The following is a 12,928-nucleotide window of genomic DNA, read 5'->3' on the forward strand; positions in this document are numbered from 1 at the left end:
GGTACTGTACGTACCTGTACGTACACGTGCATTTTAAAAACCCGAGGAAAAAGCTTTCCGAATAGTGTGTTATTCTTGATCCTGTAAGCAAACCCACCTTCCTTCGCTGATCTTTGCAAGAAACCTTGGGTGAGAAAAAAAGAGAGTAACGGGAAAGAACGAAAGAGAAAGAGAGAGAGAGAGGGGGGTGGTGGGAGGGTAAATTTCTCGAGTGTACGAGAGGAAATCGCAATTGAAAAGCTTTGCTATTTCGTTCAGTTCTGGATTTCCGTGAACGTTTTCGTTTCTTCTTCTTCTTCTTCTTCTACTTCTTTTTTTTCTCTTATTTTTTCGAAAATTTCTTTTTTCCTCATCGAGAAGCACGATTTACCTCGACGCAACGTATGCTTCTCTCTCTCTCTCTCTTTCTCTGTTTCTCTCTTTCTGAATTTTCCTTTTTTCGTCTCGTTTCGCAAGCGTCGATTAACGCGAGCCTTCGGTATTGTTCTCGGTTTTACGAATTTCTTCCCTCTCGTCGTTCTCCCTTTCACTATATTTTTCTTTTTTCATTCTCTTTTTACCACGACGCTCTTGCTTTTCCTTATATTTTAGACTTGGGACGATTTTTTCGTCAGAAAAAACAAAAGAAAGAGAGAAAGAGAGAGAGAGAGAGAGGAAATGCGATTAGAGGTAAATAACGTGGAATGGTGAATTTCTCGTATCATTTTTTCTTTTTTTGCCCCTTTCCTTTCCTTCATTTTCCTTCTACGAACCAATACGAATACACCGAAGGTCGAAAAATTCCTCGATCGGGGTTTTGTCCCCGCGCAAAACGTGCGAGTTTCCACGTACACATTTGTAACCCTACTTAATTGTCGCCTTTTTCTTATTTTTCTTGTTCTTTTTTTTTTAGTTGGCCCTTCGATAAGAATTAAACGAATCAAATCGTACGATTCGTAGGCTCGTAAATCTTAGCTCTGTGTTTAAAGTAATAGTACCGGCGGAATTATATTGGCTATGGGAAAACGAAGAAAAATATTCGTTTGTGGTAAAACTGTTTTAAATCGTACCGACTTATATCTACCAACGAGAAGGATTAATAATGAATTTTTCAAGCTCCGGGTCAAACTCGTCTCGAAGACCATCGAGACTCCCTTTCCAGCCACTTCCGATAGGATATCTCTGGCTGCTTCATCGATTCGACATCATCGTGACAAAAGAAAAGGAATGGAAAATAAGAAAGGGAAAACGGGAAACGAGAAAGAAAGAAAAAGAGAGTGAGAGAGAGAGAGATAGACACTAACAGAAATAGAAAGAGAGAGAGAGAGAAAGAGAAGTTCGATGAACGAAGCTTTTAACTCAAGGAAGAAAGATAGAAAAAGAGAAATGCACCCCCTATCCGAGTCCGCGTCCTGTTTTCTCGTTTCGCCCTCCATTCGATTTTCCACCATTTCCCGATCGTCCGCTCCTCCCCCGAACGTCTCGTCCATTTCCATCAGTCTTCGGTGACGTTTATACTTTTGCGAACGGACCCCTGAGCTCTTCCACTATTTCTATCTCTTTTTCTCGAGGGTGGTACTGATCGAGAGGGTAGGCGTCTTTGAAACGTGTCTTCAGAAGAAGAAGAACGAACGAACAAGACGAAGTAGTAGTAGTAGTATTAGTAATAGAAGAAGAAGAAGAAGAAGAAGAAGAAGAGGAAGAAGAAGAAGAAGAAGATGGAGAATGCTGCTACAAGGGGTGAAAGACGAAGAAAGAGAGATGGTAACGGCCACCATCGGTCGGGGTCGAAGTTACCCTCGAGAGAAGGGTCTTCTACTGATATATTGCTTCACCCGCAACCCTCATGCGCCCTAAACCATCCCTTACAGCCGCCATCTTGAGGGAGTCCCACCTACTCTTGGTTTCTCTTTCTCTCTCTCTCGCATCGACTGTGGCCTACACATATATATATATATATACGTATACAAACATGTATACGTATATATGTGTATTCTACCACCCCCGATCGAAAATCCCGTTAGACTTATACGAGCTTAGCCCGTCCATTTTGACGAGGGAGTGCGTGCCATCTCTCCTTCCCTTTCGTCAAACTTTCCGACGTTCTTTTTTTCTTTTCTCTTTCTTCTTTTTTCTCTTTCCTTTTCTTTTCTTTTCTTCTTTTCTCTTCTATCCTTTTTTTTTTGTTCTCCTTCGACGACCCTCCATAGAAATGGAACGTTATTTTTCTCATGGCCCTCGCCAAATGTCGCACGATACTTCTTTTTTTTCTTTATTTCTTCTTCCTTTTCGTTTCTCTCGAAAGTAGCTTTTTTAATATTGGCGAGTAAAGTTAATAAACGTTTTCTTGTTTTTTTTCTTTTTTTTTTTTAAGAAAGGAAATATTATATGTTTTCTATGAAAACGAATCTTTAACGTTATTTTGATTTGGAGCGGATTTTTTGTTTTGTTTTTTTTTTCTTTTTTAAGGGTTTATTTGATACTATAATTGTTCGTTTTAAAAATTGACCAAATCAGTTTCCATTCCCCTTGTTTAAAAGCGAGACTATCTCGAATAATCGGAATCGTTCCTTAGAGAAATTAGAATAATCCGAGAGAGGAACAAAGGAGATTTAATCACCGATAGAATGAACGACGAGTTGATGCTTCGAATAAACCTATTGTAATGAAGCTTGTATTCCGTTTAAACGATCACCAACACTGGCTTTCCATTTTAAAGTTTCCGAACGTTTTACAAGCACCGATATCAACGATCTGGAAAATACAGAGATGATTACTTTTAATATTTAACAACTTCTTTTATATTACTTCAAACTATAAACGATTTATCCAAAATAAAAAAAAAACATACGTGTGTAACTCATTTAAATATTTGTGATTAGAGTATTTAAATAATAAATAAATAAATAAATGTAAATAATCATTTGCAATTCGTAATGCGATAAACGATTTCAAACAAATTGTAATCTAATAATAATAAAAAAGAAACCGAACAGTGTGTTGTTTATTTATATATTCGTTTGATAGATTAACAAAAATTTGTAATTTTTAAACGATAAGCTGCAATTAAAAGAATGGTCACGAACCATCGGTGTTAAAATTTGTAGGTGTTTCAAGTTTATTCTTGGAATTTCTCACTAGGGGTTGATAAGTCAGTATACTATCGTACCATTTTCAACCCCTCGAACATCATGACCATACCAGTGTTGGTCCATCTTCCAGAAGGGTAAGGAAAGAGAAGAAGTAGAAAGTGCATTTTTCGAAGTCCTAGCGTGCTCCGAGGATTTACCCTCTCTGAAAGAACGGAGACTCTGTACTTCGCATTCTCCCACATTGTCGTAGGATTTGATTATGCAAAGCAGAACCGGCTGGCAGCAGTAGCACCATCACCATCACCACCACCACCATCACCATCACCATCAGACCGTTTCCATTTCTTCTTTCGTTTCTTTCTTCTTGACTTTTCTATTCCCGTTCTCTTCTTCTTCCACTTCTTCTTCGTTTTCTTCCATGTGCTGCTCTCGAGCACGTATACAATTCGACCAGCCAGGTTGCTGACTCTTGATGGGGACGCCATCGAGCATTAAGGATTCGAGATTATTGAAGGAAAATTATTCCCACGCATTTTATCCAATCCCCGCGTATTATTCCAATGTATTACCATGGATTGAGTTTATCGAAGTATTAGATGAAATTGAATGGATTGTAACTTCGTTCGTTTCTTACATTAGTTGGACAGTCATCTGAACGGCATATCTAGATAAACAAAATAATATCATAGAAAATAAATATATTATGTTGAATAAATTAAATGATCGACGAGATTTATTATTATTATTTTTTCATATATAATTCATTAACGAATCTAACGGATATATTTAATCATCGATATAAAGAACGATTGATAACATCCTAAGCAATCTTTTCTACGTTCCAACCAAAGCGTCATATTTAAATTTCAAGCAATCCGTAAAGCAAACTCATTCGTTTTCCCTAACATTTCGGCAACGTGAGTTTCGATGGAATACCTCGGAAGAATATCACAGAGAGGAGGTAGAGTTTAGGTAGACAGATACGTCACTGGATTTGAATACTGTCGATTTTCGATTGTTGCGAATCACGCACGAGGAACGTGTCAAACTGTAGCAACGATCGTTCGACAACGTTCAAGCTATCGAAGAAAGGAGTATATTCAGAGAGAAAAATCAAAGGGATAAAAAAAGAAAAAGAACGAAAGAGAGAGAGAGAGAGAGAGAATGAAAAAAAAATGAAAAGAAAAGATGTATATAATTTGGGACCCTGCCGGCAGCTGCGTGGGTCCCGATATGCAAAAAAGGGGTTGCTACCAGGAATTAGAATATCCTCGTGGTCTCATTTGAATTTCAATCTATCTATCTTTCTCTCTCTCTCTCTCTCTCGCTACGCGGACACTTTTCGGTAATGTCTAACCCCCAAGGGATCTCGAGTAGGTATCTACCTACCTAGGATTCTCAGGTAACTACTACTGTAAAAAGGGTTGCGTACGAAAAGCTAAAAGAAGGAGAGAGAGAGAGAGAGTAAAACTAGTGGTGGGGGGAGAAAAAGAGAGCACACGGTGTCCCATTAAAAAATTCTTTCGCTACCTGAACGGGTATATGCGTGGCGTACCTCATTAGAGCCGCGTTAAACTCTAAATCCGGAACAACGGTATTCTACCCTTCTTTACTACCCTCTCTCCTTCCTCTCTGATTTTTTTATATCCTTGATTTGATGCTACGAGGGATCACGAAATGTAACGTTGATGCGTCGATTGACATTTTATTTGTTGTTTCATTTATTTTCCGAATGTTTATATGCTCGATTTTTGATTCGTTTTATTTGAAATTTGTAATGTTAAATATGTGTTTATTTGTAATTTATTTTCTTGTTTGAAATATTTTAATACAAATTCTGGTCGGTTTAGTCTTATCTTTCAAAATTCTCTGATGTAACATCATGATTTTTTAACACCCTGTATTTATTATGTTCGATAATTAATGTTAAGTTAAATTAGTATTTGTTTCATTTCGAATAATGTAACGTTAATATTTAGAACAAATTTTGATTAACAATTTTTAGATAAAATTATCGTATTTATTATTATTCCGTTTACTTATTCAGAAATAAGAATTGATAATCGTTCGATTATTTCTATTTGTTCTATTTATTTTTTCTTAGAATAAACTAAGTATCGTTTGTAAGATTGAATATGGATGCCATCGTTGTTTCTTTAGAGAAGACGAAGAGAAGGCTCGCTCGCTCGTTGAAGTTCCGTCGTGTGTAACGAAGAAACATTGCTCTCCTGTGCGAAGACTAGCAGCCAACAGTTTTGCTGTTCTCGTATCGTCGTTGTGGTATGCACGCGTGTAAAGAGACACGCGAAAAGGGAGTGCCAGGAAGATGGTAACGGGGGAAGAAAAGGGAAGAAAAGGGAAGAGGAGAAGGGAGGGGCGGGAAAGAGGAGAAGGAGGAAAAAGTGACGAAGAGGAGAATGAGAGGAGGTATGTGTTAGAGGATAAGACGGGAAGCCATAGCCCGAGGTCTTTCCTTCTGTACAGAGGAGAGGACGTTCTATACGTTCTTCACTTTCTACTGACGAGGGAAGGATCTTCAACCCGGAAATTCAACAAAAATTACGAAACTCTTTCGGTATACGTAGAGTATATATATATATGTATATTTATATGTGTATGTGTACGCGTTACGCAATATTTTTTCCATTGATACACCCAAATCCACTCCGAGGGAGTGAAATTGACCCACGGGAAATTCGATTATTTTTCGATTTTCATTTTGTAATTTGTAGAATTTTGAAAAGATAAACGGGAAACGGTTTAACGATGGGTTATTTGTGTGTTTTTTGTTTTTTTTTTTATTATTATTAGGCGTGTTACTTGGTGAAAGATTTGGTAACTTGTTTTTCTTTATATACTATGAAGAAAGTTCTATAAGAAAAATGAAAATCGAAAATAATAGTAAGTTTCGTAATGTTCGGAATCTTTTGGTTACCAAATCTTTCCTCGTAAGCGTATAGTTGATATCACGGAAAGAAAAATAGAGAGATAAAGAGAGAGGGAGATGATACGAACATCTTTTCTCCTCTCTCCCCCACTATTTTTCAGAACCACCCTTGGCTCTCTAGAAGAAACCACGTAACCACCCTTATTTTCAACGATAAAGTCAACGATTTCGATTGGTCGGCCCCCGGCTGTGATTTCGAGGTCGCTCATACACGCGTGTATTTTTTCCGGGATTTAGAATACAGAATGAAAGATAAAAGAAGAAGGAGAGTAAACGAAAGATAAGAAGAGAGAGAGAGAGAGAGAGAGAGAATAGGGTGTAACTCGAATCGAAAGAAAAGGAGAGACATTTATCGTTCTTTAACGTAAGCTCGATTTCCACGGTGACACCGAGAAAAATCTGTAAACGTTTCTCGTTCTTCCCCCCATTTTAGATTTCTTTCTTCCTTCCTCCCCTCTTCTTTGTCTTACCTTTTTCCTCTCTACCTCTTTTTTCTATTTTTTCGTTATCGCACACCTGTATTACGTCTGTCACGTATTCGTCGCAGCTTCGGACGTTTATACGCGTCTCCCATAACTTTTCAATATGTATTAAATCATTTTTCTACGAGTTACGAGTACCACGGTATTATGGTTACATGTATTATACATATATATGTGTGTGTATATACGTACACATCAATTTATAGGTAGATAGGTAGCATCTATCGCGTGTATCTCGATATCGAAGATTTATATATCGGCTTTAGATTTCTTAAAGTCAATGTGTCTCTCTAGCAACGAGACGACGTATTTTTCTTTGAAAACTCATAAAACGCTTGCCGTCTTGAAAAAACAGATGGAGAAAGAGGAAGAGAGAAAGAGAGAGAGTGAAAAAGAAAAAGAAGTAAAATGAGAAAAGATCCTCTCATCCTCATAGTCGATTCGATTACTTGATCCAACTATTACCATTACTACTTATTTACTTACTTACTTACTTACTTACTTATTTACTTACTTACTTACTTACTATCACTACTACCATCACGCTACTATTACTTACAAGGACAGTTCTCATCGTTACGATAAAGATTTTCAAAAGTTAACCAGGCAGGTAGTCGTAAAACTTTCCAACCAAGATTTACAAGGTAAAATTTGAAGGATTCCAAAAGTGTGGAGCCAGATTTTTGGCGGTAACTGTACGCAATAGGGGTAACATCAGGGTCCGTTAAGAAACTCGTAAGGATTCGCGAGTGTAACAGAGAGAGAGAGAGAGAAAGAGAATGAGCGTGTATGTGAGAAAGATGAAAGATCGTATATGGACTGTGAGTTTACCATTCTCGTCGTTGTCGTCTACATCTATCTTTCTCTCTCAAATTCTCTCTCTCTCTTTCTATCTCTCTCTGTCTCTCATTCTCGTGTGCCGTCAACGTCCTCGTCTACGACTACAACTACGAGTACGAGGATGGAGAAAATTTGGACCATCATAGATGTGCTCGTTCCCGGACTTGGAGCATCGTTCGTGGCACATCTTGCAGTGGCTGCACGCCTGGAAAGTTCTGCCCAAGCTCCCTCTGCCCGACTTACACCTTCAACCCACTCACCCAACCCCCTTAACCCTCTCCCTCCCCTCTCTCTCTCTCTCTCTCTAAGTCCCTCCCCCCCCGGCCCTTCACGTAGCCCCGGGGATTTTGGTTAGAATATTGAATCTCGCAGAGTGGAGGCGCTGTAACGAGCACACCACCGCCAGCCAAGCCCGACCAACGTTTCGTATCCTCCTCCTCCTCCTCCTCTTCCTCTTCCTCTTCCTCTTCTTCCTCTTTCTTCTTCTATTCCTCTCTCTCTCTCTTCCTTCTCCTCTCCCTTTTACTCAGAGCATACCGGGTCGTGGCTTACGAATGAAATAATCTACTTCCTCGAGGAAACATACGTTCGGTTTGGATAGGTAACATCTACGAGGACTCTGAAACACATTCGTGTGTCTTTTTGACCGACCTAATGAAATCCTGTGGTTTGACTACTTAATCTATGGTTTTCATCCTTCTAATTAAAATGATTCGAGATTAATTTGACTTTTGTTAGATATTAGATGAGTATTTTATGAGATTATTACTTTATGGGGATAAATGTAGAAAAGATTTTTCTCTGGAAAAGTGATATGGTTTCGTATTATAAGAAAAATTACGTTGGAGTCATCTATATGATTGGTACTTACTACTGCGGATTTTATGACAGAGTCGTAAGTAGTAACGGTCAGTGAGACAGACAATGCGTGTACTATAACTTAATTTTTACAAAAAGAAAAAAATAACGAAACTAATATAAACAAAATAATATAAATTATTAAACGTATAAATAAATACATGATATTTAATAAGAAAAAATAAAATATAAATATATAAATTAAATTACATAAAGTACAAACTATAATCGCGATAAATTGATTACTTTCTTCATATCGTCAAAACGATTTTAATCTACCTTTTCGTAACAACTTTTACGACACAGATCTAACAATCGGATTAAAAAGAAAAAAAAAGGTTAAAAAACATAAAATTAAATTTTAATGAAGCATAGCGTGACGACGCAAGGATGAAATATGTAGAGAAACGTTTGGAAGACACTTTGTATGATATACGAGGGTCAGGCCATGTTTCCGCCTGTTTTGACCACCGAAGAGGTTGGGGCTGGGCCGCACGCCCAAGGTCAACGGATGACCCATCCAGGGCACACCGGTCATGCCCTGAAATTTGGCGCAGAAGGGGGACATAGCACGCGCCCATCCTTTTATGACCAAAGGAAAAACGGGACTGGTTGGTTACTCGTGGATCATCCTACTGGTCAAAGAAGTCCAAATTATTGGGACACGTTCGGAGAGTGGTCCTTATTCTTGTCAGGTATATATACATACATATATATCTACCAACATTGTAAGTATTCTCTATCTTTCTTTCTATTTCCAATGAAATATGGGTCGTGGTAGAAGTTTTCAACGATCTTGTACCGGATCGAAACTATTGTCGAATACGTATGTACATAATATATACGAATGGCCATCACCTGCACGCCATTTTCAAAGAGAACCCACCAAGTTGTACAGTTACTTTTTCAACTCGCCAATCACGTTAAAAGTCACCTACTATCTCTCTCTTTCTCTCTCTATATATATATATATTTTTGTACAATGGTTACCGAAATTTCGACGGCTTCATTAAAAGTGTACCCATCATGAAATAGTCTCATCGTCTATTCAAAATGTCTTTCATCTCGTTGAATAGAAGGAGGAGGATGGTCCTCAGTCTTTTTTCGAATTTTATCGAGAAAAAAAGTCTCCTTGACTGGTCTCGTTCGATCTCAACAATACGTTATCGCTCGGTTAGCTTCGAAGTTGAGACGATGTATACATCATCGTCGATATTATGTAAAAAAGAGCGTGCATTACGCGAACTCGTGCACGCTGATAGATTTTCTTCTGTATGTTCGTCGTCTACTACTACTACTACTACTACAATATAGAAGAGTATTAACGTGTATATGTATATGTATATGTGTGCATGAAGGAGAGAGAAAGAGAAAGAGAGTATATCGACGGCAAAATAAGGGATCGCCGTGGGAGGGTGTCTTTACACGAGGGATGCTTCGCGAAGCCATAGACGTTCCGTTGCTCTCCATCCATCCGTCCTCGTCCGCACGACGAGAACCACCACTACCATCGCCACCACCACCACCACCACCATCACCACCACCACCACCACTACCACTACCAGCATCACCACCACCACTATCACCGCCATCCACCACCTACCTACCTACCTATCTACCCCCAACACACACCACTCTCCCGCTTACTCGCCACCCCTCGATATTAAAAATTTCAATATCCTAGCCCCAGGGGTGGAAAACACATAATGTATTCAGGTGACGTCCCGGCCATTCTATCGGCGAGAAAAACGTACAGTTTTTCGTACGAATCGAATCCCTTCTTTCCTATACCACCGAGTCATTCTCTATCTCTCCTTCTTTCTTATTCTTCTTCTTTTTTTTTTTTTTTATTTCTTTTTTTTATTTTACGTAACCCCTCTTCTTCTCGCTTTTATTTATTTTAACATTTTTATCAAGCGAATTCCCCGAAGCAGACGGATGATCTTTTTGTCTCTCTCTCTCTCTCTCTCTCTCTTTCTTTCTATTTTTCTCATTCGTATATGTAAAACGAGAGAGAGATGACTCGTTATCCAACGTGGTTCGAGGTCCCCGATGTTACTCGTATAAAACGTAAAAAAAAAAAAAACAATAAACGAACGGAATAAAAAGATAAATAAAGGAAGATACAAGTGGTATGTATGTTACATGTGGTAGATTCTGATTTTAGTTGGTACGATATGAAAACACGAGGTTTTAGGTGGGAACGAGGAAGAGGGAAAAGGAGAAGGAGAGTTTGAATTCTTTTGGAAAAAAAGGGAACGATTTCACCCTCTCTCGATCGAACTTCCGTCTGGCTTCGAAAAGAAATTCGATCATCGACAACCACTGAGGAACTTCCTATCGGTGGAATGGCGTTAACGGGGAAGATACGATTTCGTTCCACTTGCACACTCTCTCTCTCTCTCTCTCTCTCATCATACTATCTATCTATCTATCTATCTCTCTTTCTACGCGTATCCGGTGTACCGATAAGACAGAAAGGGGAAGGAATGGGTGAGTGGGAGGAAAGGAAGAAGAAGAAGAAGAAGGGAAGGAGGGTTATAGGACGAAACAAAGAGAAATTGGCGGAAAGCGAGTTTGCGAGATCGAAAAAAGGACGAAAGAGGAGAGGTTCATAGGGTGGAGTGAACGTTTGCGGACCACGGGTCTAAACAACTTAACGATAAAATTTATAGTTCCGTAGCACGCCCACCACCACCCTTGGAAACCCTTCGGGTGGTTCGTTCGGGATGCTCGCTATGGAGGTGGAGACGAAAGAGGAGGAGGAGGAGGAGGAGGTGGTGGCAGTGGTGGTAGTGGTAGTAGTGGTGGTGGTTGTGACGGTGGTGGTGTGGAGGAGGACTCGACTGTGCACGGGACGGAAACGGGAGAGGGTAGAAGGGACCTCAGCCGTACATAGGAGGTCTCTTGTACAGGACTTTTACCCTGCAGAGTTGCGTCGTAATTTATGGATGCCGTTCCCTTATCCGCAGGATACGAACTCCACTCTCCCCACACGTTTGCTGTCCCTCTATCGATCCTATATAACACGAACCAACGGGTGTCCGAAAAGTAACGTTTCCGATCAGCCAAATGTATTATCGTAAACATTTTCTCCAATAAATCACAATAAAACTAACTAAAAAGTTATTATATGAAATATCATTTTCATCCTTCCGAGACGAATTCAAACTACAAACTGATAATCTATCCAATTGTAATATCATTTATTTAAATCATGATTAATTAATATCCTTCGATTATATCGATCTTAGGTATTTAATTATTGATTGTTATTTCAAAAGGTACGATATCGAAACTTTTGTAAGAATAATTATCTCGTACGATTTCAATTAAAAAGATATGAGAAGATATGAAACATTGTATAATATATGTCGAATAAAATCATGAAAAGAGAGTCTCTTTCGATCGAGAGAGATCTTTGGATTCATATAGATCGGAGGATCACCCGTTAGGTGGTGAAACACACCCTGTACAGAAATGCTTGGTTTGCCGGTGCGCTGGCGTGCTCTTATACGTGCAGAAGGTAGCAAAAGCTCGTGTTTCCGTATCCCGTGTGTGTGTAGTCCACCCTCGAGGGAACGTAGTGCTATGGAGAGAGGATGAGGGATGGAAGGAGGGAGGGAGGGAAGAGGAGGAGGAGAAGAAGAAGAGAAGAGCTGTAGGAAGAGGACGAAGAGGACGAAGAGGAAGAGAAGGAGGAAGAGGAAGAGGAGAATGACGAAAACGAAAGAGGAGAGAGAGAGAGAAGGAGAAAGAGGGAGAGAGAGAGAGAGAGAAGTATAGTACGTAGAGGCCCGTCTTATATTGATTTCTGTCCACGCCACCCCCAACGGGTCTCTCCTCAAGCCCTGCGAGTCAGGCTATGCTACGGGTAGGAGGTGGCAGCAGGTGTGGGTGAGTAAAGAGAGAGGGAGAGAGAGAGAGAGAAAGAGAGGGAGGGAAAGAGCTCGCCGCACTTTCGATGGGAGAAGCCCTCGGGGGTGGCACTCTGTCACATTCAACCCCCGACCGCCGTCGGCAGCCCCCCATTCAAATAACAGGCATCGCTGCTTTGGGATGGAGGACGTGGATGGGGTAGTACAGTGAGAGAAAGAGTAGGAATACGAAAGAGAGAGAAAGAGAGAGAGAGAAGGAGAGGTAGTAGTGGGGTGGTTTGCGTGGTATGGGGTGGACGACGTCGACGACGACGACGGTGGCGGGACGACGACGACGACGACGACGACGCCGATGGAACGAGCCGAAGGAGGGTGGACCGGGGGTGAGTTTCGTCCGGCCGAAGCACACCTCGATCGATTGGGCTTGTCCAAGGGGTGGAAGAGCCTCCTCCTACCTATCCTCTCTCTCTCTCTCTCTCTCTCTCTCTCTACTTCTCTTCTTCTCCTCCTCCTTTCTCTCTCTTCCGTTTGCTTCTAACTCGACTTTATGCGTGTGTGTATATATGTGCGTGTGTGTGTGCGTATGCGTGCGTGTGCGCGCATCTATCTAACTCTCTCTCTCTCTCTCTCTTTCTCTTGCTCGTACGTACGTGCATGCCAAGGGGTTACCATGGCAACTCACCCTCAGCGCGGGGGTGAAACGCCATTGGCCGGCGCAAGGGCCTCGACCGATCGTGGCACATCCCTACACATACGCGCGCGCGTGTACTCCAGATAAAGAGAGGGAGAGAGACAGAGAGGGAGAGAGAGGGAGTGTATAAGAGAAAGAAAGACGGAGAGAATAAAGTGCGC

At 40.5% G+C, this 12,928-nt stretch overlaps 1 long non-coding RNA gene across 1 annotated transcript; it reads right to left on the reverse strand.

The window, feature by feature from the left end:
• Positions 1 to 3,458: 3,458 nt before the first annotated feature.
• LOC122524321 lies at positions 3,459 to 3,707 on the reverse strand. Its single transcript, XR_006305506.1, has 2 exons — positions 3,641 to 3,707; positions 3,459 to 3,539 (listed from the first exon to the last, which is right to left on the reverse strand). It is a non-coding gene; the product is annotated as an uncharacterized LOC122524321 (long non-coding RNA).
• Positions 3,708 to 12,928: the final 9,221 nt, after the last annotated feature.

Source organism: Polistes fuscatus, unplaced genomic scaffold, assembly GCF_010416935.1.
Source record: "Polistes fuscatus isolate 324 unplaced genomic scaffold, CU_Pfus_HIC Scaffold7, whole genome shotgun sequence".
Lineage (NCBI taxonomy): Eukaryota > Metazoa > Arthropoda > Insecta > Hymenoptera > Vespidae > Polistes > Polistes fuscatus.